The sequence below is a fragment of the Trichechus manatus genome, unplaced genomic scaffold, assembly GCF_000243295.1.
Source record: "Trichechus manatus latirostris isolate Lorelei unplaced genomic scaffold, TriManLat1.0 scaffold00010, whole genome shotgun sequence".
Taxonomy (NCBI): domain Eukaryota; kingdom Metazoa; phylum Chordata; class Mammalia; order Sirenia; family Trichechidae; genus Trichechus; species Trichechus manatus.
The window spans coordinates 26192339-26219528 of record NW_004443946.1 but is presented as its reverse complement, the minus strand read 5'-3'; the positions used below and the strand labels follow the sequence as shown (position 1 = coordinate 26219528).

The 27190-nt window shown below is 38.4% G+C and overlaps 1 protein-coding gene across 4 annotated transcripts in view; it reads left to right on the top strand.

The window, feature by feature from the left end:
• Nucleotides 1-27190, top strand: part of NUMB (NUMB endocytic adaptor protein) — a 175407-nt gene that overhangs the window by 32324 nt on the left and 115893 nt on the right. For all 4 annotated transcript variants that reach the window (XM_023726357.1, XM_023726356.1, XM_004371019.2 and 1 more), the window contains exon 2: nucleotides 20134-20251. The gene's annotated coding sequence lies outside the window, so the exon portion shown is untranslated. The remainder of the gene's footprint in view (nucleotides 1-20133; nucleotides 20252-27190) is intronic.

The following is a 27190-nucleotide window of genomic DNA, read 5'->3' as shown; positions in this document are numbered from 1 at the left end:
GTTCTTCTGGTCTCAGGCTGATGAAGTCTCTGGTTTATGTGGCCCTTTCTGTCTCTTGAGCTAATTCTTTCCTTGTATCTTTGGTGTTCCTCATTCTCCTTTGCTCCAGGTGGGTTGGGACCAATTGATGCATCTTAGATGGCCGCTTGCTAGCTTTAAAGACCCCAGATGCCACTCACCAAAGTGGGATGCAGAATATTTTCTTAATAAACTTTGTTATGCCAGTTGACCTAGATGTCCCCTGAAACTATGGTCCCCAGACTCCCACCCCTGCTATTCTGTCCCTTGAAGTGTTTGGTTGTATTCAGGAAACTTCTTAGCTTAGGTTTAGTCCAGTTGTGCTTACTTCCCCTGTAGTGTGTGGTGTCCTTCCCTTCACGTAAGATACTTCTTATCTACTATCTAGCTAGTGAATACCCCTTTCCACCCTCCCCACCCTTGTAACTATCAAAGAATGTTTTCTTCTATGTTTAAACCTTTTCTTGAGTTCTTATAATAATGGTGTTATACAGTATTTGTCCTTTTCTGAGTGACATAAATTCACTCAGCATAATGCCTTCCAGATTCCTCCATGTTGTAAGATGTTTCATGGATTCATCGTTATTCTTTATCATTGCGTAGTATTCCATTGTGTGAATATACCATAATTTGTTTATCCATTTGTCCATTGATGGGCACCTAGGTTTTTTCCATCTTTTTGCTATTGTGAACAGTGCTGCAGTGAACATGGGTGTGCATATATCTGTTTGTGTGATGACTCTTATTTCGCTAGGATATATTCCAAGGAGTGTTTTGCCCATTTTTTAATTGAGTTATTTGTCTGTTTGTTGTTGAGGTTTTACAGTATCTTGTAGATTTTAGAAATTATGTGCTAATCGGATTTGTCATAGCCAAAATTTTTTTCCCAGTCTGTAGGTTGTCTTTTTACTCTTTTGGTGAAGTCTTTTGATGAGCCTAAGTGTTTGATTTTTTTAGGAGCTCCCAGTTATCTAATTTCTCTTCAGGTTTTTGTGCATTGTTAGTTATGTTTTGTATTCTGTTTATGCCATGTATTAGGGCTCCTAGTGTTTCCCTATTTTTTCTTCCAGATCTTTATCGTTTCAGATTTTATATTTAGGTCTTTAATCCATTTTGAGTTAGTTCTTGTGCATGGTGTCAGGTATGGGTCTTATTTCATTTTTTTTTGTAGATGGATATCTAGTTATGCCAGCACCATTTGTTAAAGAGACTATCTTTTCCCCAGTTAACGGACTTTGGGCCTTTGTCAAATATCAGCTGCTCATAGGGGGATGAATTTATGTATGGATTCTCAATTCTGATGCATTGGTCTTTGTATCTGTTGTTGTACCACTACTAGGCTGTTTTGACTACAATGGCGGTGTAATAGGTTCTAAAATCAGGTAATGTGAATCCTCCCACTTTGTTCTTCTTCAGTAATGTTTTACTTATCTGGGGCCTCTTCCCTTTCCGTATGAAGTTGGTGATTTGTTTCTCCATCTCATTAAAAAATGCCGTTCCAATTTGGACTGGGATTGCATTGCATCTGTAGATCGCTTTGGGTAGAATTGACATTTTCACAATGTTGAGTCTTCCTATCCATGAGCAATGTATGTTTTTCCACTTATTCAGGTCTCTTTTGGTTTCTCACCATGGTGTCTTGTAGTTTTCATTGTATAGGTCTTTTACGTCTCTGGTTAGATTTATTTCTGAGTTTTTTAATCTTCTTGGGGGCTACTGTAAATGGTATTGATTTGGTGATTTCTTCTTTGAAGTTCTCTTTGTTGGTGTAGAGGAATCCAACTGATTTTTGTATGTTTATCTTGTGTCCTGATACTTTGCTGAAATCTTTTATTAGTTCCAGTAGTTTTCTTGTGGATTCTTTGGGGTTTTCTGTGTATAAAATCGTATCGTCTGCAAATAGAGATACTTTGACTTCTTCCCTACCAATTTGGATGCCCTTTATTTCTTGTTCTAGCCTAATTGCTCTCGCCAGGACCTGCAGCACAGTGCTGAATAAGAGTGGTGATAAAGGGCATCCTTGTCTGATTCCCATTCTCAAGGGGAATGCTGTCAGACTCTCTCCGTTTAGGATGATGTTGGCTGTTGGCTTTGTATAAATGTACTTAATTATGTTGGGGAATTTCCCTTCTATTCTTATTTTGCTGAGAGTTTTTATCATGAATGAATGTTGGACTTTTATCAAATGCCTGTTTGGCCTCAATTGATAAGATCATGTGGTTCTTGTGTTTTGTTTTATTTATGTGATGTATCACATTGATTGTTTTTGTAATGTTGAACCATCCCTGCATACCTGGTATAAATTCCACTTGATCATGATGAAATATTTTTTTGATATGTTGTAGAATTCTGTTGGCTAGAATTTGTTGAGGATTTTTTGTGTCTATGTTCATGAGGGATATTGGTCTGTAATTTTCTTATTTTGTAGTGTCTTTACCTGGTTTTGGTATCAGGCTTATGCTGGCTTCATAGAATGAGTTTGGGAGTGTTCCATCCTTTTCTGTGCTGTGAAATAACCATTCGTAGTAGTGGTGTTAACTCTTCTCTGAAAGTTTGGTAGAATTCTCCAGTGAAACCGTCAGGGCTGGGGCTTTTTTTTGTTGGGAGTTTTTACTTGCCTTTTCTGTCTCTTCTTTTGTTACAGGCTTATTTAATCGTTCTACCTCTGTTTGTGTTAGTTTAGGTAGTTAGTTTTTAGAAATTTGTCCCTTTTCTCTAGGTTTTCAGATTTGTTACAGTTTTTCATAGTATTCTGTTATGATTCTTTTAATTTCAGTTGGGTCTGTTGTGATATCACCCATCTTGTTTCTTATATGCGTTATTTGCTTCATCTCCTGTTTTTCTTTTGTCAGTTTGGCCAGTGGTATCGATTTTGTTGATCTTTTAAAAAAAACAGCTTTTGATCTTTTTAACTCTTTTAGTTGTTTTTCTATTGTCTATTTCATTTAATTCAGGTCTAATTCTTATTATTTCCTTTCTTCTGGTTCCCCAAGGGCTTCTTTTGCTGCTCCCTTTGTACTTGTTTGAGGTGTAGGGTTAATGTTTTGATTTTGGCCTTTTTTTTTTTTTTTTTTTTTTTTTTTGTGTGCAATTATTGCTATAAACTGACCTCTGAGCACTGCTTTTGCTGTATCCTAAAGGTTCTGGTAGGATATGTTTTTATTCTCATTTAATTCTGTGAATTTCCTTATTCCGTCAATTTCTTCTGTAACCCAGTAGTTTTTGAGCAAGGTGTTGTTCCTTTTCCATGTGTTTGATTTTTTTTTCCTTTTTCTATTACTGATTTTTAGTTTTATGGCTTTATGGTCAGAGAAGATGGTTTATAATTTTTTGGTGCTTTGAATTCTGTTAAGGCTTGCTTTATGGCCTAATATGTGGTCCATTCTGGAGAATGTTCCATGTACATTGGAAAAGAAAGTATACTTGGCTTCTGTTGGATGGAGTGTTTGGTATTGTTGGATGGAGTATTTGGTATTCTATGAGATTAAGTTGGTTGATGGTGGCATTTGTATCTTCCGTGTCTTGGTTGAGCTTCTTTCTGGATGTTCTGTCTTTCACTGAAAGTGGTGTGTTGAAGTCTATTATTGTGAAGCTGTCTATCTCTCTTTTCCTTCCTGTTAGAGTTTTGTTTTATGTATTTTGGAGCCCTGTCATTGGGTAGGTAAATATTTATTATGGTTCTGTCCTCCTAGTGTATTGACCCTTTAATCATTATTTAGTATCCTTCCTTATCCTTTGTGGTGGATTTTACTTTAAAGTCTATTTTGTCAGAGACTGATAGTGCCACTCTTGCTCTTTTTTGAGTGTTGTTTGCTGGGTATATTTTTTTCCATCCTTTGAGTTTGTTTGTGCCTTTAAGTCTAAGGTGTGTCTCTTGTAGGCAGCATATAGACGGATTGTATTTTTTTAATCCGTTCTGCCACTCTTTGTCTCTTTATTGGTGCATTGAGTCCATTTACATTCAGTGTAATTATTGATAGGTATGCGTTTAGTGCTGTTATTTTGATGTCTTTTTTTGTGTGTTGTTGACAGTTTTTGTTGCACTTAATTTTCTGTGCTGAGGTTTTTTTTTTAATGTATTTTCGTTGTTGTTGATTTTGTATTTGCTGAGTCTTTATGTTTTTCTTGTTTTTTATTTTGATGTGTAGGATTGTTAATTTCCTTTGTGGTTACCTTAGTATTTACCCGTTTTTCTAAACTTAAACCACTCTTTTATTTCTTTATATTGCCTTGACTTCTTCTCCATATGAAAGATCTATGACTACATATTTTAGTCCCTCTTTTTTGTTTAACGTTGTCATCTTTTGTACATATTGGCATGTCTGTTTCCCTATTTTCAGTGTTTTTGCTTTGATTTATTTTTGTGACTTCCCTATCTGGGTTGATATCTGGGTGCGCTGTCCTGTGTTCTAGTCTTGGATTGTTATCCGATGTTATTGGTTTTCTAGCCAGCAGACTCCGTTTAGTATTTCTTGTAATCTTGGTTTGGTTTTTGCAAATTCCCTAAACTTCGGTTTATCTGGAGATGTCCTAATTTCACCATCACATTTTAGAGACAGTTTTGCTGGATATATAATTCTTGGCTGGCAGTTTTTTTCCATCAAGGCTTATTATATGTCCTCCCATTGCCTTCTGGAGCCTTATTTTTCACCAGTGCCTTCAGTGCAACTTGGACTTCTTCCTTCACTACCATCGGTTTCTGATCATATGCTACCTCTTGAAATGATTGAACGTTGACCAATTCTTTTTGGTATAATGACTCTGTGTATTCGTTGCATGTTCTTTTGATGCTTCCTGCATCATTTAATATTTTCCCCATAGAATCCTTCACTATTGCAACCCGAGGCTTGAAATTTTTCTTCAGTTGTTTCAGCTTGAGGAATGCTGAGCGTGTTCTTCCGTTTTGATTTTCTATCTCCAGCTTGTTGCACATGTCATTATGATACGTTGTTATAATACTTTGACTTCTCGAGCCTTCCTTTGAAATCTTCTGTTCAGTTCTTTTACTTCATCATTTTTTCCTTTTGCTTTAGCTACTTGACATTCAAGAGCAAATTTCAGAGTCTCTTCTGACATCCATTTTTGGTCTTTTCTTTCTTTCTTGTCTTTTTAATGATCTCTTGCTTTCTTTATGTATGATGTCCTTGATGTCATTCCACAACTCATCTGGTCTTTGGTCATTAGTGTTCGTCGCGTCAAATCTATTCTTGAGATGGTTTCTGAATTCAGGTTGGATGTACTCAAGGTCGTGCTTTGGCTCTTGTGGACTTGCTTCTTAGGAACTGATGGCATATCAATTGAGATGTTTCAACAAGTGGATGCAATGCTGGAAGTGCTTACTTGTCTATGCCAAAAAATTTGGAAGACAGCTGTCTGGCCAGCTGGCTGGAAGATATCCATATTTATGCCTGTTTCCAAGAATGGTGATCCAACCAAATGTGGAAATTATCAAACAATATCATTAATATCACATGCAAGTAAAATTTTGTTGAAGATCGTTCAAAAGCGGCTACAGCAGTATCTCGACAGGGAACTGCCAGAAATTCAGACTGGATTTAGAAGAGGACGTGGAACCAGGGATATCATTGCTGATGTCAGATGGATCCTGGTTGAAAGCAGAGAATACCAGAAGATGTTTACCTGTGCTTTATTGACTATACAAAGGCGTTCGATTGTGTGGATCATAACAAATTAAGGATAACGTTGCGAAGAATAGGGATTCCAGAACACTTAATTGTGCTCATGAGGAACCTGTACACGTATCAAGAGGCAGTTGTTCGGACAGAACAAGGGGATATTGCATGGTTTAAAGTCAGGGAAGGTGTGCATCAGGGTTGCATCCTTTCACCATACCTATTCAGTCTGTATGCTGAGCAAATAATCCAAGAAGCTGGGGTATATGAAGAAGAAAGGGGCATCAGGATTGGGGGAAGACTCATTAACAACCTGAGATATGCAGATGACGCACAACCTTCTTTCTGAAAGTGAAGAAGACTTGAAGGACTTATTGGTGAAGATCAAAGACGACAGCCTTCAGTATGGATTACGTCAACAGAAAGAAAACAAAAATCCTCACACCTAAACCAATAAGCAGCATTGTGATAAACGGAGAAAAGATCGATGTTGTCAAGAATCTCATTTTACTTGGATCTACAGTCAACACCTATGGAAGCAGTAGTCAGGAGATCAAAAGACACATTGCATTGGGCAAATCTGCTGCAAGAGACCTTTTTAAAGTATTGAAAAGCAAAGGTGTCACGTTGAAGACTAAGGTGTGCCTGACCCAGGCCATAGTATTTTCAGTTGCCTTGTATGCACGCAAAAGCTGGACAGTGAATAAGGAAGACCAGAGAAGAATTGATGCCTTTGAATTGTGGTATAGGCGAAGAATATTGAACATACCATGGAATGCCAAAAGAACAAACAAATCTGTCTTGGAAGAAGTACAGCCAGAATGCTCCTTAGAAGGAAGGATGGCGAGACTACATCTTACATACTTTGTACATGTTGTCAGGAGGGATCAGTCCCTGGAGAAGGACATCATGCTTGGTAAAACAGAGGGTAAGCAAAAAAGAGGAAAACCCTCAACAAGATGGATTGACACAGTGGCTGCAACAATGGGCTCAAGCATAACAATGATTGTGAGCATGGCGCAGGACTGGGCATTGTTTTGTTCTGTGGTGCGTAGGATTGCTATGAGTTGGAACTGACTTGACGGCACCTAACAAACAGCAACAACATTGCCTTCTTGCCCGCATGGTTTCTGCTGAGTAGTCCAAGCTTAGTTTTACTGACTCTCCTTTGTAGATGACTTTTCGTTTATCCCTAGCTGCTCTTAAGATTCTCTCTTTGTCTTTGGTTTTGGCAAGTTTGATTATAATGTCTTGGTGACTTTTCTTTTGGGATCTACTTTTGTGGGGTTCAATGAACATCTTGGACGGACACTGTCTCATCTTTCACGATATCGGGGAAGTTTTCTGCCAGCAAGTCTTCAACAATTCTCTCTGTATCTTCTGTTGCTCCCCCCCCCCCCCCGTTTTAGTACTCCAATAACTCGTAGGTTATTTTTCTTGACAGAGTCCAACATAATTCTTAGGATTTTTTCATTTTTTAAAATTATTTTATGTGATTTTTCCTGAAATAAGTTGGTGTCAAGTGCTTTATCTTCAGTCTCACTAATTCTGACTTCATTGCCTCAGTTCTGTTCCTGTGACTTTCTGTTGAGTTGTCTAATTCTGAAATTTTATTGTTAATCCTCTGGATTTCTGTTTCCTGTCACTCTGTGGATTATTGCAGCCTGTTAGATTTGTCATTATGCTCTTCTCTAATCTTTAGTTCCTCTATTGCATTGTCTATGTGTTTCTTAGCTTGTTCTGTGTTTTGCATGATCTCCTTCCTGATATCTTAAAGAGTTCTGTGTATTAATCTTTCGTATTCTACCTCTGGTAATTTCAAGAAGTTCTCGTCCTCTAGAAAATTTCTTAATTCTTTGTTTTGGGAGCTTGCTGAAGCCATCATGATCTGCTTCTTTATGTGATTTGATATTGACTGTTGTCTCTGAGCTGTCAATAAGTTATTATATTTATTTTATGTTTGCTTACTACATTTTAGCTTCTTACTTTGTTTTGTTTTGATATGCCCAAAAAGGCTGCTTATGTGAGCTAGTTTGATTATTGGTTCCTTTGAAACTCTTAACGTCCTGTAATCAGGTGGTTAGATCTGTTATTAGGTATGTGAGTCCAGGAGTCTGTTTACTCTTCTTGTATGGATTCAGCTCAGGTGTCCAGGTAGTTGGTCACCAAGTGTGTGGTGCAGTCTCTCACCTACAGTTCTAGACAGGCACGAATGATTGGTGTAGGCACAGGTATCTTGCTGCAGTAGGGGGTCACCCGCTGAGCAAGGCAGGGGGCTGACGGCTGCCCCTGAGTGTCTGGGAGGAAAGTGTGTCCCTGTTCCCTAGAGAGTGTAGGTGGGTGGTTTTTGCAGCTGGATTATGGGTGCCCAGTGCAGTTGTCTGTAAGGACTGGGAGGCACTGCTTATACTTGGACCACTGTGGCAGGTGTGTAGGTGGCGCAGGTGGAACCACCAGTCCTCAGGCCCCTGATGTGGGTAGATGAGGACCCTGCTTAATGGGTAAAGTAGTGTCAAATATCACGAACCTGCAGTTTCACCATATAGCTGATACAGTTCAAGTTAGGCTTCGGGTATATACCTTGTAGTGTGGTAATGAAGGCCTACACTGTTGAAATGGGCCCACACAGGTCTATGCAGTGATGAAAGGCATTCAGAGTTCGTGGATCCTTTATGCCTGTGCCTAGGCAAAGGAGCTGTTTCTACCCTGAGTTCCCGGCTTAGGGGAGCTGGCAGATTATTTTTCCCTGTTTGCTAATTTGTTCCCTCTCGAAGGTTGGGAGAATGGCTCATGGCACGTGATGGGTCCTACTTCTGGCCCAGGGGACTCAGCAGTCACTGAAGCCAGCCTGGGACTCAGTGCAGAGCAGGGAGGGGGCAGGTAAATGGGAGAGAGGTTTTTCCCAAAGGGGGTGTTTTTTGATCCGTGTGGTAGGTCAGACACATGTACTTATCTTTTGCTGATTGAGTGCCGTTTTTCACTGGTTCTGAAGGCCCAAGTAGGCTCTCTGCTGCTCGATCTCTCCCAATATGTAAAACGTCTCTCGAGCACCACTGCTTGCCTTACTGCACACGACGGTTGATGCAACCTGAGGGGTGCCGGCTCCCGCCGGGTCAGTCTGGCAACTCCTCGCTGCTTCTGAACCGTCTCTCCCTCCCCCTGCCACTCAGTCTGATTCCTCAACTTTGCCTTTGATGTTCAGGTCTCCTAGATTGTCATGTATATTTGATTCGCTTGTTTTTTCGAGTCTTTGTTATAAGAGGGACCACAGGAAGTGTCTTACTACTCCGCCATCTTGGCCTCGCCTCGCAGGTGGTGCTATTCTTGATGGCTTGTGTAGGGGGTGCTGAATAACAGGACTAGGAACAAGAGTAATCAAGATAGTGTTTGTTTTTAAAAAAAAACCATTCAAACCAAAAACTCATTTTTTGTGAATATAGGACTAAAAAATATTAAACAAACAATATTCATCCCAGTCTAGATGTTGTGATATGGTTTGCTTTATTGATTTTTTTTGCATCTATAACATATTCTAGACATATTTTAAATTAATAATTACAGAGCTGCATCATTTTTAATGACGGTATAGGATTTCAGTGTATAGATGTGCCATAGTTTGTGGACATTTAGATTTCTAACAGTTTTTGTTATTATAAGCAATAATTCATTTATTCATCAAACATTTATTGAACACCTTTTATGTACCAGGCACACTTATTCATTTCTGTCAGATAAATTTCCTGTAAGTGGAACTGTTGGGTCAAAGGATGGGTATATTTTGAAATGTGATTTTTTTCCTGAAAGCTTTCATACTTTTATACCATTGTTAGATAGATACAGCCCCAATAATAGTGAATAGGAGTGCCAGATTCCTCATACCTTACACAACACTGGGTATTATTGATTTTTTTTTTTTATATTTGTCAATCTGATATGATATTCATTTTCCTCTCTTTGGTTACTAGTGAAGTTGAACATCTTATGCTTATAATTTTATTTCTTCTTTTGTCAGTTATTCTTCATGCATTTTGCCCATGTCTTTTTCTTAATGATTTGTAAGAGTTTCTTATACATTAAGAATATTAAATCTTTGCTTTATGTTGCAAATATTTTCCCAGTTCGTCAAGTAACTTTATTCATAATGCCTTATGTAGTGTATATGTTGTACATTTTTTATTCTCAAATTTATTAGTTTTTTTCCTTAATGATTTCTATTTTGGTACCTTGTTCTGGTGGCCTTGCCCCACCCTGATTTAACTTTATTTGTTAAATGTTATTTGGACCTGAGATTTTTTTTTTCCATATAATTGAGTGATTTCTGAAATATGTTCTTTAGAAATAGAAATTTCCACATAAATTGAATATTACATCAGTGTTCTGGACTAAATCTAATATTGTAAATAGTTAGGGAAAATGAGGTGTAGAACATAGGTGAGAAATGAAAACTTTTTAACAAGTTTTTTTTTTTTAATGAAAATCTTCATAGAGATTGATGAAAACCTTTCTAGACTACTACTTGCCATAGAAAACATATATTGAACCTGATTTGCTTTTTATTGATTCTAAGGGTTAGGGATGTCATTTCCTTGCTCCTTGTTAATTTAGACATGTAGGATATGGTAAATAAGAGAAATAGTACACTAATCTCCATGAGATATTCTAGAATTTGCTCTAAAAATTTCTTACAGTGTCATCACTAGAGGTTATTGAAGTGGCTGCTGCTTCAATTGGTATTTCTACTCTTTGCCTTTGTATCTGCCTCTTCATTTTCTAGTTTCAAAATCACATTTCTTGATATCTTTGATGAGTTGTAGTCTCTATTCTCGTTTCTATCATGTTGCTAGTGTCTTTTTCTTTCCCACACTTTTATTCTTTTCTTTTCCTTTTGTTCCTTCTATCTGTCTTAACTTGAGCTAGGTAAGGATTGAAAACACTATTTCTTCTGGTTTTGAAAAAATTAATCTTACCACGTGTCTTAGGGTTTTCTAGAGAAACACAAGTAGCAAGGGGAGAGAGAGATATCTATATATATTTATATGTTCCGCTGCTATTTGTAAGGTACAGCTGGACCAGTAAGCAACATCATGATAAATGGATAAAAGATTGAAGTTGTCAAGAATTTCATTTTCCTTGAATCCACAGTCAACACCCATGGAAGCAGCAGTCAAGAAATCAAATGCCACATTGCATTGGGCAAATCTGCAGCAAAAGACCTCTTTAAAGTATTAAAAAGCAAAGATGTCACTTTAAGGACTTAGGTGTGCCCTGACCCAAGCCATGGTGTTTTCAATTGTCTCATATGCATGTGAAAGCTGGATAAGAAAGACTGAAGAATTATTGACGCCTTTGAATTATGGTGTTGGCAGACAATATTGAATATACCATGGACTGCGAAAAGAACAAACAAATCTGTCTTGGAAGAAGTACAGCCAGAATGCTCCTTAGAAGCAAGGTCAACGAGACTACGTCTTACGTACTTTGAACATGTTATCAGAAGGGACCAGTCCCTGGAGAAGGACATCATGCTTCGTAAAGTAGAGGGGAGCAGAAAAGAGGAAGACCCTCAACAAGATGGATTGACACAGTGACTGCAACAATGGGCTCAAGCATAACAATGATTTGTGAGGATGGTGCAGGACCAGGCATTGTTTCGTTCTGTTGTAGGTAGGGTTGCTATGAGTTGGAACCAACTCAACGGCACCTAACAACAACAACACAAATTTATATATATTTACGTACAGATAAAGATATATGTTTGTATATTTACATACATAGAGATATCAATACATATCTGTATACAGAGATATATGTCTATATATATATCTCTACAGAGAAATTTACTTCAAGGAATTGGCTTATGCAGTTGTGAGGGCTGATGAGTCTAAAATCCATAGGTCAGGCTGGAGACTGCTGCAGGCTTATGTCCCAAGATACATAGGTGAAAGAGTGCAGAGAGAAGAGAGAGAGTTCTGCAAAAATATCTATTTATAATCTGGAGACAGAACACATCCTAAGGAAATTCCCTTTTCAATGGATTGATTGATTTCATCACATTAGATTATTTTATGGAGGATGATTACATTACATTACGTTACTTTATGGAACAGCAACTATTCTAGTGTTTGTCCAAACCACTGGGGACCATAGCCTAGCCAAGTTGACACATAAAATTAACAGTGACACCATGCAGTCTTTAGTTTTCATGTCCAGATTCTTTGCAGCACAGTCCCACATTTTAGGTTTCCATAAGCTCTGAATGTACAACTTACCTGGACAGTTGGGTTTGCTAGCTACTTGAATCATAGTGTATATGTGGAGGAAGTGTTATTGCCTTTCACCCAGTATGATAATGAAATAATGATGTAATAAAAATGTTGTTAAGTCTTGTGAATCTGCCTTGTGACCTTGATTAAGTCATTTTAAGTAACCTTTTTTAGTTTTTAAATTTAGATGCTGTCATGTTTTAGCTTCCCTTACCCTAGAGAGAATTTTGCTTACCTAGTAAATGGAAAAGCCAAAGATTTAAGAGTTCAAGAACTTTAGGGATTATCTGGTACCTGTTTTGTTCGCTCAACAAATATTTGCCTGGTACTATTTAGGTCTTGAGGATACAATGAAGTCGTCGCTGACTTCATGGAGCTTGCAATCTTTTATGAAAAGAAGATTGTGAAGAAACTGTATAATCTTATTTAAGGATTCTGTGCTTCATTTGGTGGGGTTTAATATGCTCAAAAGAAAAAGGATCTGGCTTCTTATATGCCAGATAGGAAATGAAGGAAGATACCCTGAATGAGTAAATTAGGACAGTGCCTCTCAAGTCTTCTATGCATATGAATCACCTGAGAATCTTGTTAAAATGCAAATTCTGATTCAGTAGGCTTAGGGTAGGGCCTGAAGATTCTTTTTAAAAGACAGTGAAAAGACTTCTAGTTAGTTTAGGTGTTATGTCGGCAGAAAGAGGTGAAATGCGACTATGGAAGAAATCTAAATGTTTCTTTAATTATTTTTATATTGGTCACGTCAGTGTTCATTTAGTCAAATACATGTCAAATATTTTCACTAGTAACATGTCTAATACGGTTTCTTACGTATCTGAAAAGCATTTGCTACACCTTTTGTTATTTCTCTGTGTTTTGTTAGTATTTAGTTCTCTTTTAACAACTGTTAAAAGTAGAACATCAAAAGCATTACAGTCTGTTCAAGAATCAGGCTAATGAAAAAATGATGTGAAACACATTGTTGACTAAAAATAAATTTTGCAAATTACGTCTGAAATTGTGTTGCTACAGCATCTATTGGAAATGAAATTTAGCTATTTTTATCCTGTGGGGTTTTTTTTGTGAACATCATTATCTGAAAGTGGATGTCCATGCAAAATGAGTTTGTAATGTCTCTAAGTTTTATAAGTCATTTTTTCTTTAAGATGCTACAGACCTTTTCTATATATTCTGAAAACTCAAGGTAGTAATACCTGGAATTAAAGAGTAAATGAAAAACAAATTACAGAGAAGCCTAACATCGAGGTAACTAAATTTAAAACAGTAAAATTAGAGTGTAGTTTATCAATATTACAGTACTACATGGATTTGTGGGGCCTTTGAGGGCCAGGACTATAGCATATATTTGTGTTTAGCACACATAATAAGAGAACTTTTTGTTTTGTTTAAAAAAAAAAAAGACATTAGCAAATACTCCTAATTCTGATAAAATTTGATTTTTTAAAAACAAAGCTAATTAAAAATAAAAAAGAGGGCTGTGGAGTCAGGTAGCATGTTTTTTTTTTTATTGCAACCCCACCACTTAGTTGTTTTGTGACTTTGGAAGTTACTTGATTTCTCTGTGCCTCAGTTTCGTTAGTTGTAAAATGAGAATATTAATAGCCTGCTTCATAAGAGTTGTTGCGAAGATTAGAGATGATCCAGTGAAAGTGCTTAGAAGAGTTTTTGGCAAATGGTAAATGCTCTAGTCCAGAAAAATGAGCCATCACACTAATAGACATATGCACACCCATGTGCATTGCACCATTATTCACAATAGCAAAAAGATGGAAACAACCTAAGTGCCCATCAACAGATTAATGGATAAAAAAATTACGGTACACACATACAATGGAACACTACGCAATGATAAAGAACAATGATGAATCCACAAAACATCTCACAATGTGGATGAATCTGGAGGGCGTTATGCTGAGTGAAAAAAGTCAATCACAAAAGGACAAATATTGTGTGAGACCACTTTTATAAAACCCAAGGAAAGGTTTACACATAGAAAAAAAACAATCTTTGATTGTTATGAGGGAGGGGAAGGGAAATCACTAACTAGATAGTAGACAAGTACTAACTTTGGTGAAGGGAAAGACAACACACAATATAAGGAAAGTCAGCACAACTTCACCAAGGCAAAATCATAGAAGCTTCCTAGACACATCCAAACACTTCGAGGGGCTGAGGGCTGGGGACTGTGGTCTCGGGGGATATTTAGGTCAATTGACGTAACATAGGTCATAAAGAAAATGTTCTAATCCTACTTTGATGACTAGTGTCTAGGGTCTTAAAAGCTTGCAAGCAGCCATCGAAGATACATCTGTTGGTCCCAGCACGTTCAGAGCAAAGGAGAATGAAGAAAACCAAAGACACAAGGAAAATACTAGTCCAAAGGACTAATGGACTGCATGAACCACAGCCTCCACTAGCCTAAGCCCAGAAGAACTAGATGGTGTCCAGCTACCACCACCGACCGCTCAGGCAGTGATCACAACAGAGGGTCCCGGACAGAGCGGGAGAAAAATGCAGAACAAAATTCAAATTCACAAAAAAAGACCAGACGTACTGGTCTGATGGTGACCGGAGGAACCCCCCAGACTATGACCCCCAGACACCCTGCTAACTCAGAACTGAAGCCACTCCCAGAGGCCACCTTTCAGCCAAAGATTAGACAGGCCTATGAAACAGACAATAACACGTGAGGAACATGCTTCTTAGTTCAATCAAGTGTACAAGATCAGATCGGCAACACTTGACGAAAAACAAAGAGGAGAAGTCAGGAATGGACAGGAAAACTGGATGAATGGACACTGAGAACACAGGGTGGAAAGGGAAAGGTAGAGAGTACTGACACATTGCAGGGGTTGCAACTTATGTCACAAAACAATTTGTGTGTAAAATTTTTGAATGAAAAACTAAATTGCACTGTAAACTTTCACCTAAAACACAATAAAATAAAAATGGTAAGTGCCCAATAAATCTCAGTTGCTGCTAGTTGTTTTCTTATGCAGAAACAACACTATTAGATTATTTATGGTGAATTAATTTTGCTTTTCAAAACAGACATATCCAGATTCCAGTATGACAGGTGTGGGCAATTAAGGTACAGATTTAAAATTAGTTTTGAATAAAAGTTTTAAGAATTTTTACTTCAGCTACCATTAGTTTAATTCCTGTAAAAATACAGAAGCCATTCATTAATTTGTTCAATTTTTTTTCTAATAAACTATATTTATTGATACCTGCTGTTTATTAGGCATTGTACTAGGTGCTAGGAATATAAAATGGAGCAAGTTTGGTCTTGCCTTGCAGCTAGTGGAGAAAGGTACCATTGAGTATAAATCAGTGTTGTCAATAACCCCTTTTACGCTAGATTATTAGTAAATGATGCTTTTAAATTTGTCTTCTGGAAGGTGTATCTGCCAAATTTTTTGTTGGATTGGCGTTTTATTTTTAGTGTCTTACCTGTTTACCACACTACACATTTATTAGTTTGTTGTACTGTGATGGCTTGCGCGTTGCTGTGATACTGGAAGCTTTGCCACCGGTATTTTAAATACCAGTAGGTTCACCCTTGGTGGACAGGTTTCAGTGGAGTTTCCAGACTAAGACAGACTAGGAAGAAGGACCTGATGGTCTACGTCTGAAAAAAATGGCCAGTGAGAACCTTATAAATAGCAGTGGAACATTATCTGATATAGTGCCAGAAGATGAACCCCTCAGGTTGGAAGGCACTCAGGATACGACTGGGGAAGAGCTGCTTCCTCAAAGTAGAGTTGACCTTAATGATGTGGATGGAGTAAAGCTTTCAGGACCTTCATTTGCTGAGGTGGCATGACTCAGAAAGAGAAGAAACAGCTGCAAGCGTCCATTAATAATTGGAATGTGAAATGTACAAAGTATGAATCTAGGAAAGTTGGAAGTCATCAAAACTGAAATGGACTGGTATTGGCCCTTTTGAATCAGGCAGTCATATGGTCTGCTATGTCGGAATGACAAATTGAAGAAGAGTGGCATCACATTAATCATCAAAAAGTATTTCAAAGATCTATCCTGAAGTATAGCATAGTCAGTTATAGGATAATATCCATATGCCTACAAGGAAGATCAGTTAGTACAACTATTAGTCAAATTTACACACTGTCATGGGTTAAATTATGTCCCCCCAAAAATGTGTGTATCAGTTTGGCTGGGCCATGATTCCTAGTATTTGTGTGGTTGTCCTCCATTTTGTGATTGTAATTTTATGTTAAAGAGGATTAGGGTGGGACTGTATAACACCCTTACTAAGGTCACATCCCTGATCCATTGTAAATGGAGTTTCCGTCGGGTGTAGCCTGCACCACCTTGTATCTTACAAGAGATAAAAGGAGAGGGAAGCAAGCAGAGAATGGGGGACCCCATACCATGAAGAAAGAAGTGCTGGAAGCAGAGCGTGTCCTTTGGACTGGAGGTTCCCATGCTGAGATGCTCCCAGACCGAGGGAAGACTGATGACAAGGACCTTTCTCCGGAGCTGACAGAGAGAGAAAGCCTTCCCCTGGACCTGATACCCTGAATTTGGACTTGTAGCCTACCAGACTGAGAGAATAAATTTCTCTTTGTTAAAGCCATCCACTTGTGGTATTTCTGTTAGAGCAGTACTAGATGACTAAGACACACACCAACCATTAATGCCAAAGATGAGGAATTTGGAGATTTTTACCAACTTCTGCAGTCTGAAATTGATCAAACATGGAATCAAGATGCATTGATAATTGTGATTGTTGTTGTAGTTAGGTGCTGTCGAGTTACTTCTGACTCATAGTGACCCTGTGTGCAACAGAATGAAACACTGCCCAGTTCTGCACCATCCTCAACAATCGTTGTTACGCTTGAGCCCATTGTTGCAGCCACTGTGTCGGTCCATCTTGTTGAGGGTTTTTGGAATTGGAACTGGTGATTGGAATGCGAAAGTTGGAAACAAAGAAGGATCAGTAGTTGGAAAATATGGCCTTGATGATAGAGACAACGCCGGGAGATCTCCTGATAGAATTTTGCAAGACCAGTGACTTAATTGTTGCAAATACATTTCTTCAACAACATAAATGATGAGTATACATGTGAACCTCACCGGATGGAAAACACAGGAATCAAATTGACTACATCTGTTAAAAAGACAATGGAAAAGCTCAATATCATCTGTCATAACAAGGTCAGGGGTCGACTGTGGAAGAGATGATCAATTGCTCATATGCAGGTTCAAATTGAAGCTGAAAAAAATTAAAACAAGCCCGCAAGAGCCAAAATACGACCTTGAGTATATCCCACTTGAATTTGGAGAGCATTTCAGGAATAGATTTGACGCATCAAACACTGATGACTGAAGATCAGACAGGTTGTGGGATGACATCAAGTACATCATGCATGAAGAAAGCAAAAGGTCATTAAAAAGACAGGAAAGAAAGAAAAGACCAAAAATAGATGTCAGAAGAGACTCTGAAACTTGCTCTTGAATGCCAAGTAGCTAAAGCAAGTGGAAGAAATGAAGTAAAAGAGCTGAACCGAAGATTTCAAAGGGCAGCTCGAGAAGACAGAGTAAAATACTATAATGAAACATGCAAAGACCTGGAGTTAGAAAACCAGAAGGGAAGAACATGCTTGGCATTTTTCAAGCTGCAAGAACTGAAGAAAAAATTCAAGCATTGAGTTGCACTTTTGAAGGATTCTATGGGCAAAATATTGAAGCCTCAAAGGAAGATGGAAGGACTACACAGTCACCGTACGAAAAAGAATTGGTCGACATTCAGCCATTTCAGGTGGTAACATATAATCAAGAACCAGTGGACTGAAGGAAGAAGTCCAAGCAGTACTGAAGGCATGGGCGAGCAACAAGGCTCCTGGAATTGACAGGATACCAACTGACGTTTCAACAAATGGATACAACACTGGAAGCGCCCACTTGTCTATGCCAAGAAATTTGGAAGACAGCTAACTGGCCAACCCACTGGAAGAGATCCATATCTCTGCCCATTCCAAAGAAAGTTGATCCAACAGAAATCGGAAATTATTGAACAATATCTTTAATATCACACGCAAGTAAAATTTTTCTGAAGATCACTCAAAAACGGTAGCAGCAGTACATTGACGGGGAAGTGCCAGAAATTCAAGCCAGATTCAGAAGAGGACATGGAATGAGGGATATCGTTGCTGATGTTACATGGATCTTGGCTGAAAGCAGAGAATACCAGAAAGATGTTTGCCTTTGTTTTATTGACTATGCAAAGGCATTCGACTGTGTGGATTCTAACACATTATGGATAATGTTTTGAAAAATGGGATTTCCAGAACACTTGATTGTGCTCCTTTGGAATGTCTACATAGACCAAGAGGCAGTTGTTTGAACAGAACAAGGGGATAACACGTGGTTTAAAGTCAGGAAAGGCGTGCGTCAGGTTGAGTCCTTTCACTCTTCTTATTCAGTCTGTATGCTGAGCAAATACTCCGAGAAGCTGGACTGTATGAAGAAGGATGTGGCATCAGGATTGGAGGAAGACTCATTAACAACCTGTGATATACAGATGACACAACCTTGCTTGCTGAAAGTGAAGAGGACTTGAAGCACTTACTGATGAAGATCAAAGACTACAGCCTTCAGTATGGATTACACCTCAACATAAAACAAAAGTCCTCACAATTGAACCAATAAGCAGCATCATGATAAATGGAGAAAAGATTGACGTTGTCAAGAATTTCATTTTACTTGGATCCACAATCTGTGTCCATGGAAGCAGCAGTCAGGAAATCAAACAACACATTGCATTGGGCAAATCTGCTGCAAAAGACCTCTTTAAAGTATTAAAAAGCAAAGATGTCACTTTGAGGACTAAGGTGCGTCTGACCCAACCCATGATATTTTCAATCGCCTCATGCATGTGAAAGCTGGACACTGAATGAGGAAGATGGAAGAAGAGTTGATGCCTTTGAATTACGGTGTTGGCAAAGAATATTGAATATACCATGGACTACCAGAAGACAAACAAGTCTGTCTTGGAAGAAATACAGCCAGAGTATTCCTTGGAAGTGAGGACAGCGAGACTTCATCTCACATCCTTTGGACGTGTTATCAGGAGGGGCCAGTTCCTGGAGAAGGACATCACGCTTGGTAAAGTAGAGGGTCAGCAAAAAAGACGAATACCCTCGACGAGATGAATTGACACAGTGGCTGCCACAGTGGACTCAGACATAGCAGGGATTGTGAGGATGGCGCAGGACCAGGCAGTGTTTTGTTCTGTTGTACGTAAGGTCTCTATATGAGTCGGAAATGACTTAATTTTAAAATGGATTTATTCTACTGTTCTAATTCCTATATGTCATAACATGAATAACCTCTTTGAGAAGATGATGTATTATGTTGTAATTAAGGTTTATGTGTGTGTTTCTCCATTAGATTGGGAACTTTTTTAGAACAGAAACTAATCTTATTTATTTTTGGGCCCCCAAGAACTGTTACATATTAGATACCTAGTATTAGTTGACAGTGGATGAATACATAGACCACTAGAAGTAGGAGTTTTAGACCACATATAAATCATACATATAGTAAAATTCCTAAAAAGAATTTTAAATTACTTACGTAGGGTTACAGTTTTTTACTTTGACTCTTTAGGCTATTTTAAAAACAACTACTACTGTCTGAATATCACATCATCTCATAAAAGAGACCATTTCAACACTTTTAAAAAGTAGGAAGGACAATCTCATAGTAAGCACAGTTGGTAACTTCACACTTTTTTTTTTTTTTTTTTTTGGTCATACCTGGCACACCTGTTCAAGGATTAGATTCCAGGAACTACTGTCTAATTCAAGGCTCTGCTTTTAGAGATGATGTAGTTGAGCCCAGAGAAGTATCAGAGTTCTTGTAGGAAGGCAGTGTGATAACTGAGTTTAGAATTCAGTCTTCTGACTCTTAGTCCAAAAGTTTGATATTGTCCCCTCAGTCTTTCTCGCATGATGAGATTTAGGCCCAGAGAATTTATGACTTAACAAAGATCATATAGTTAGTAAAAAGTAGAGCTGAGTCTTGAACGTAGATTACCCAGCTCCATTTTCAATGAAACCTGTGTGTTGACTTCCGTGTATTTTACCTCACTTCATCAGCTCCCATTGAGATGGAATTATAAGTGATTGAAAGGTGTCTATATTTAGGATTTGATTTTCTTTCCTTGAAATTTTCAGGTTTGGGGCCTAAGCTGCTGCTTCCAGGAAAGGGAGCCAGTGCAGCTGCTGTTGCAGCCCAAGATCTAGGTTGGAATATTGGTGGGCCAGCAATCCCCAGATGCCTCACTTTGGATAGGTAAGTGAAAGAGACAATTGAGGATAAGAAAAGTGGAGTGAATGTTAATGTTCTTCCTTCCTATTTTAGCCAGATGCAAATAGTTGCCTGCTTTTAAAAATTAACCCTTTATCCTGAAAGCATTTGGAATCTTGAGTGTAAAATATGTGTCAAAATATTAACAGTGGTGAAACTTAGGGTAATTTATTTATTTTTCTTCTTGTTGCATTTTCCAAATTGCATTTATGAGCTGTGTTACAGTTATCTGTTGTTGTTTAACAAGCCACCCCAAACTTAGTGGCTTAAACATAATAACCATTTATTTTGCTCGCAAATCTGCAGTTTGTTCAAGGCTGGCTTGATGAGGACCATTTGTCTCTGTTCCATGTGGCATCAGGTGAGGTGGCTGGAAGAGTGAGGGTGAGTCAGTGGCTGGGTGTTATAGTCATCTGAAGGCTCACTCACTCATGGTGTTTAATGCTGGCTGTTGGCTGGGACCTCAGCCTAGGCTATCAGCCAGAACACCTACACATGACTTCTCTTTGTGACTGCTTGGATTCCTCGCAGCATGGCAGCTGGATTCCAAGAGAGAGCATCCCAAGAGAGCAAGATGATGGTTCATGGCATATTTGATTTAGCTTTAGAAGTCACATAACGTCGCTGTTCTGTTTATTGTTGAGGTAGTCACAAAGGTCTGCTCAGGTTTGGAGGCAGGGTGGTAGACATAGACACCTCACAATTTGAAATAAGAAGTGTCAATATGACATTGTAAGAAGAGCATGTGGGTGGAATATATTGTTGCAGCCATCTTTGGAAAACAATCTGCCACAATTTGTATTACTTTTAAGATAAAGAATGTAAATAATATGTATATGTTATGGACTGAATTGTGTCCTCCAAAAAATGTGTGTCAACTTGGCTAGTCCATGATTCCCAGTATTGTGTGACTGACCACCATTTTGTCATTTGATGTGATTTTTCTGTATGTTGTAAATCTTACCTCTGTGATGTTAATGAGGTGGGATTAGCGGCAGTTATGTTGATGAGGCAGGATTCAATCTACAAGATTAGGTTGTGTCTTAAATCAATCTCTTTTGAAATATAAAAGAGAGAAGTGAGCAGAGAGATGGGGGAACCTCATACCACCAAGAAAGCAGTGCCGGGAGCAGAGCACATCCGTTGGACCTAGTGTTCCTGTGCATAGAAGCTCCTAGATCAGGGAAAGATTGATGACACGAACCTTCCTCCAGAGCCAACAGAGAGAAAGCCTTCCCCTGGAGCTGGCACCCTAAATCTGGACTTCTAACCTCCTAGACTGTGAGAGAATAAATTTCTCTTTGTCAAAGCCATCTGCTTGTGGTATTTCTGTTATAGCAGCACTTAGATAACTGAGACAGTATGATATATGAAAAAGAGGAATATTTGCAGGAAATTATGGTGTATGAGTTCAATAAGAATTTACTCTTCTTGTGTAGTATATATTGACAATAAGATGCCTAAACATAAAGAAGTGGAATAGATTTTGAATTTTCTTTTGTATCAACAAGCAGTATACTGCTGAATCAAAAAGACACATACAACTTAACAACAAAAAGACAATCCAATCATAAAGTAGTCAAAGGACTTGACTAGACATTTCACCAAAGAGGACATTCAAATGGCCGTGAAACACATGAAAAGATGCTCAGTGTCGTTAGTCATCAGAGAAATGCAAATCAAAACTACGATGAGATAGATACCATTTCACCCCCACTAAGACGGCTAAGGTTAAAAAAAAACACCAAACAAACAGAAAATAACAAATGTTGGTGAGGATGTGGGGAAATTAGAACCCTTATCCATTGCTGGTGGGAATGCAAAATGGTATAGCTGTTGTGGAAACTAGTGTGGTGGTTCCTTAAAAAACTAGAACTACCATATGACCTAGCAATTCCACTCCTAGGTATATACCCAAAAGACTTGAAAGCAGTGACTCAAAAAGAGACTTCTACACCAATGTTCATTGCAGCACTATTCACAATAGCCAAAAGGTTGAAACAACCTAAACGCTCATCAATAGACGAATGGATAAACAAAATGTGGTACATACATACAACGGAATACTACTCAGCTAGTAGGGGAAATGAAGTCTTGATATCTGCTATAGTATGGTTGGAACATTATGCAGAATGAAGTAAGCCAATCACAAAAGGATTATTTTATGACCTCACTTATATAAAAAGACAAGAAAAGGCAAGTGTATAGAGACCAAAGTTTATTAGTGGTTACCAAGGGTGGGAGGGAGGGGGAATGAGGGGGTTAACGGTGATGGAAAAATCGCATTGAGTAAGGGTAGGATTGCACAGCCAGTTTCTGTAATTTCTGTCAATAAGCTGTACACCTGTAAAAGTGGAACTGGCAAAAGTTGTATAATAGATGAATTTACAACAATGACGCCCCCCCCCCCCCAAAAAAAAAAGCTGCTGAGGCTGCGTATGTACAGCCAAAACACCTTATGGGATTTGGTACCTTGGTTTGGAGGTATAGGGTCATGGTTTCATGGGACATCTCAGTTAATTGGCCTAATAATATGTTTAGTGCTTCTGTTCTACCTCCTAGTTTGTTGCGCAGTGCCTGGGGTCTTAAAAGCTTGCAAGCGACCATCCAAAGCACAAAAATTGTCTTCTGTTCACCTGGAGCAACAGAGAAAGAAGGAGAGTCAGGAATAGGAGGAGAATATGGAATATGTGGCTAACTGCCTCCATGAACAACTTCCTCCTTTGTCATGACACCAGAAGAACGGGATGGTGCCTAGCTACTATTACTGAACATTTTGGTCAGAGATTCCGTAGAAGAATCCTGATCAAAAAGGGGAAAATGCTGAACATAATTTCAAATTCTCATGGACTGTAGACTTTCTGGAGCCATAGAGGGTGGATGAACCCCTGAAACTATTGGACTGAAATAATCTTTAAACCTTAAACCAAAAATACCCCTTAAGTCTTCTTAAAACCAAACAGTAGTTTAGCTTAACTAGTAAAAAAAGGTCTGCCTTGAGCATTATGCTCTTTTAAGAACTATCTGTATGAGATCAAATTGGCAACAGTAACTTGAAAGATTAGATAGGAACCTTAGGGGGCAGTGAGTTTATGTTAATGAGGGAGCAACAACTCAGAAAAGGAGGGTGAGAATGGTTACACAACCTGAAGAATGTTATCAGTGTCACTAAATTGTACCTGTAGAGACTTGAATTGGTGTATGTTTTGCTGTGTATATTCTCAATAACAACAACAAAATAAATAAAATTTAGAAAAAAAATGAGACAAAAATTTATAAACAAGATGCAAAGTAAGATTTGTAGTTTGGTTTTTTTTTTTTTTTTTTTTTTTAAGAATATGCTTTTTTTTAGTTCAGTCTACTTGTTTGTATTGAGTATTTGAGAAAGTAGTGTCCAATATAATAGATTTGAGAAATTAGTGCAGATATAATCATCATACATTGTTTGTCTCTATTTCTTTTAAGGAAAAGTATGTAATGTTACTCAGTTTTGTATAGTTTTACCTGCTGAATTTCTGATAAATATTTTTAAAAATAAGTGGGATAAGCAAACTTGCGAAGTTATAGAATATTTAGTTATCTTATTGATCACACTTACCAATTATGTAAATTGCCTGTGGCAGGTTTAAATATAGCTAATACTCAATTTATGGATATAATGGGAGATTTTCTAGATAAGCATCTAAGCATTACATGCGGCTGTAGGTCCATTCACTATGGCTGAGAAATAGGTTCTTTGGAGCATCTCATTATCTCTTAGACCCAGAAAATGTCTTTGCTGTCCAGATACTTTCCTAGTCCTAAGTGATTTACATCATAATGAGCCTAACCCAGCTGAGTTGGTTCAGTATCATTTCCCCCACAACTCACAAGTTTTTTACAATGGAAAATGACTCTAAACCAGCTAGTGTGACAGTAGAGGTACTACCAGAAGTTTGCTCACTCTCAGCTGTGAATAATCACAATTGACTGATTTTGTGAAATAATATATTTTTTTCACAAAGTACAGTCATTTGCAGGGAACACAACAGAGAGTCCCTGATGGAGCAGGAGAAAGGTGGGGTGCAGAACTCAAATTCTAGTAAAAAAAAAACACACTTAATGGTCTGACTTAGACCGGAGTAACCCCAGAAATCATGGCCCCCAGACTCTCTCGTCAACCCAGCACTAAAACCATTCCCAAGGCCAACTCTTAAGTCAAAAATTAGACTGGACTGTGGGACATAAAGTGATACTCGTGAAGAGTGTTCTTCTTAGCTTAAGTAGATACATGAGACTAAATGGGCAGCTCCTGTCTGGAGGTGAGATGAGAAGGCAGAGAGGGTCAGGAGCTGGTTGAATGGACACAGGAAATCAAGGGTGAAAAGGAGGAGTGTGCTGTCACAGTATAGGGAGAGCAATTAGGGTCACATAACAATGTATGTATAAATTTTTGTATGAGAGACTAACTTGAATTGTAAACTTTCACTTAAAAGTACAACAATAAAATAAAAGAAAAAGAAAACACTATGAGGCAGTTCAGTTCTGTCAAATGGGGTTGCTATGAGTCAGAATTGACTCTACTGCACCCAACAGCAAACAACAGTGAATCTTATGATTCTCAGTTCCAGTAGTCTGGAAATGTAGTTACCAGTTCTAATCCTCTCTTAACTGTGTGATCTTAAACAACTTCAAGATTCTGTTTATACCTCCTTATTTGGCAGTGATTATGTCCTTTTATTGTTTTTCTATGTGTGAACATATTACCTTTGTAAACAAGTTGCCGTCCTTAGGTGATTAAGCACCCCATATCCAATACATTTTTTATTTCCTAAAAAAAAAAAAAAAAGGTACAGTTGTTGGAAAAGCTGTTGTTTGACATCTTAGCATTTAAAACGAGATGTTTTTCAGTAGATACAGATTAGAAATAATAATGTATACACACACACAAACATACATAAGCATTAATCGTTTGACTTGCCTTGTTTTTGTTTTAAGCATTTGTTTTTAGCTGACCTTTGCTTTGAAGAAATCAGACTAGGTTTATTATGATGTGGTTTAAGGTGCTCTGTCATCTGGACCCAAACTTTTTATTTGCTTTCGAGCTACCACTTTAGTCTTACAGCTCAGTGTTTCCTTTTATTCTCACCAGATTCCTTGTAGTTTCTTCAGTATGTGATACTCTTCTGCCTTTGAGCCTTTGCGAACTGTCTTTTTTTCTAGAATGCTGTTTCCTGTTCACCTTGCCCTCGTGGGAGTACTACAGTATATTATTTAAGCTCCAGCTAAATCATTTCTCTGAAGCACTTCCTGGTTTATCCAAGTCGATTTAATCACTTCAACACTGCAATACTTTTGTATCTAGTATGTAACTTTATTATAGAAATCCTCAAACTTCTTGTTAGCTGCCACTGAGTCTGCCCTTGACTCATGGTGAGCCCATGACCAGTGGAACAAAATGCCCTCCGGTCCTATGCCATCCCCACGATCGGTTGGGGAGCAGACTGTCGTGATCTATAGGGTTTTCATTGGCTGCTTTTTGGAAATAGATTGCCAAACTTTTCTTCCTAGGCTGTCTTAGTCTTGAAGCTCTGCTGAAACCTGTTCAGTATCATAGCCTCCACTGACAGACTGGTGGTGGCTGCATGAGGTGCACTGTCTGGGAATCAAACCTAGGTGTCCCACATGGAAGGGTAGAGTTCCACCCTTGAACCACCACTGCCTCCATAGTTCTCAAAACTGAATTGCAGTTATTTATTAGCATGTCTGCCTCCATTACTAGACTGCGACCTCCTTGAGGGCAAGGAATAGTCTATTCATCCAACATTGTTGAATAAATGAATGAATAAGTAGCCTTGTGAGTGAGGCACTTGCTTGACCTTGTGAGTGAATATTTCCTTAAATTTTGCCTCTGTGCATCTCATTTGCCTCACCCTTTTTCCGGCCCTGCTTGGGTCTAGTAAAACTAGACTGGATCCTGGTGGCCTGTAACCCCTGGGCCTGATAAGCTTTAGACTGACTTTATGTTGCTTTCTATTTTAAACACCTGATGTCACAGGAAGGCATCTTTATTAAGAGACTTTTAATATATTTAGACTGAGATTGGAGATAGATTTTCCTATACCACACACTAGATATTATGTTTGGTATATAATAGGAGTTTAATTGAGGTCTAGTAAGTGTAATAGTAATAATTATAGCTAAAATGATTGCACTTTTACTGTATGCCAAGTATTGCTTTAAATCCTTTACATATATTAACTCGTTAAGTCCTCATAGCAAGTTCATAAGATAGAAACTGTTGCTATCCTCATTTGGCAGTTGAGGAATTTGAAGCTCAAGTCCCCTCAGCCTGTAAACAGAAAGTCTATAATTCAAACTTAAGCAAAATCTGGCTCTAGACCCAGCCCACTTAATCATTCTTCTTCAGATCATAGGAAAGGGTTTAATTTGTCCTATAAAACCCGTTGCCATTAACAAAGTTTATTAAGAAAAATGTTCTGTATCCTACTTTGGTGAGTGGCATCTGGGGTCTTAAAAGCTTGCAAGTGACCATCTAAGATGCATCGATTGGTCCCAACCCACCTCGAGTAAAGGAGAATGAAGAACACCAAAGACACAAGGAAAGTTGTAGCCCAGAGACAGAAAGGTCTATATAAACCAGAGACTTCATCAGCCTGAGACCAGAAGAGCTAGATGGTGCCTGGCTACCACCAATGACTGCCCTGACAGGGAACACAACAGAGAGTCCTGGATGGAGCAGGAGAAAGGTGGGGTGTAGAACTCAAATTCTAGTAAGAAGACAAGACTTAACGGTCTGGCTGAGCCTGGAGGTACCCCAGAAAGCATGACCCCTGAATTTTCTATCAGCCCAGAACTGAAACAGTTTCCGAGGCCAACTCTTCAGACAGGAATTGGACTGGACTGTGGGACATAAAGTGATAC